The 1,256-nt window shown below is 31.4% G+C and overlaps 1 protein-coding gene across 1 annotated transcript in view; it reads left to right on the top strand.

Annotated features, from left to right (window-relative positions):
- LOC106874991 (uncharacterized) overlaps positions 1–1,256 on the top strand; it is a 56,803-nt gene that overhangs the window by 21,715 nt on the left and 33,832 nt on the right. The window lies entirely within an intron of this gene.

Genomic DNA, 1,256 nt, shown 5'->3' on the forward strand with positions numbered 1-1,256 from the left:
ATATAATATAATATAGGATAAATTCTTTATAAGAATTTATCAAGTAGTCAGCGTGAAAAAACCTCATAATGAAAAAATAACGAAAAGTTTCGTAATGAAAAAATTCATCGTTTCTTCATAGATATATTTAATTATATATAAAGGGCATTAACTGTGTATTAATGCCTCACGCTATCGAGGGACTAAATAAGTAAAAAAAACTACCACACATAAGTAACATATTTACCGAAAGCGAGGGAATGCAGCTTTTCAAAATTTATCTCTTAAAAACATTTAACTCAACGGTAGACCACTGGTTTCTCAATCAAATACAGAAAAAAACTGTGAACACGCAATGCATACATATAAATATTGGGAGCAGAGGAACTATTCAAACCCCCCAACAAAATAATAAAAGTAAACTTTCACAATTTTTCCCCAACATAATCATTAATCTACACCAGCTCCAATGTATCTCTAGAAAATTCCATAAAAAAAAGGTGTGAGACCAGGTTGGGGCTCAATTCCATTATTATACCTTTACAGTGTTTTCATACCAAAACTTTGGTACACCACCCCAAGTTCATGTGATTGTTGATAATTTGATTTGTTATATCGAAACTTGACATGGTCCTCAGTTTGTGTCTGGGGGTTAGGTTTTCCCATATCTGCCGCTGCTACTGCTGTTGTTGTTATTGTTGTTGTTGTTGTTGTTGTTGTTGTTGTTGTTATTGCTGTAGTTGTTCTACTACTGTTGCTGCTGCTGCTACTGCTGCTTCATGCTGCCGTGGTTTTTGTTTCTTCTGGTAACATATCGACCTTGACTGAATAGACCTATGATCAAAGGCATTCCAGCCATGACCACCCTATCATACATACATATATATATATATATATATATATACATATATATATAGTCCAACCCATGCTAGCATGGAAAGCAGACATTAAACGATGATATATATATATATATATATATATATATATATATATTACATAATTATTGTATATACATATTTTATGTGATATATATATGTATACATATATGTGTGTATATATGTGTTTGTGTGTGTAATTTCCCGTTGTTTAATGGTCATTTTCATAGCATTTTTCGATGGCCAGATAACTGAAGAGATAATCACAGTGTGGGTTTCTGCCCCGACATCTGAAACTCGGAGCTTTATCATGGCTACCGAATAAGTGTCACATATTATTTGCAGATATATACATATATACATATATATATATATATATATATATATATATATATATATATA

The sequence above is a fragment of the Octopus bimaculoides genome, chromosome 30 (genome assembly GCF_001194135.2).
Source record: "Octopus bimaculoides isolate UCB-OBI-ISO-001 chromosome 30, ASM119413v2, whole genome shotgun sequence".
In the NCBI taxonomy this organism is placed as follows: domain Eukaryota; kingdom Metazoa; phylum Mollusca; class Cephalopoda; order Octopoda; family Octopodidae; genus Octopus; species Octopus bimaculoides.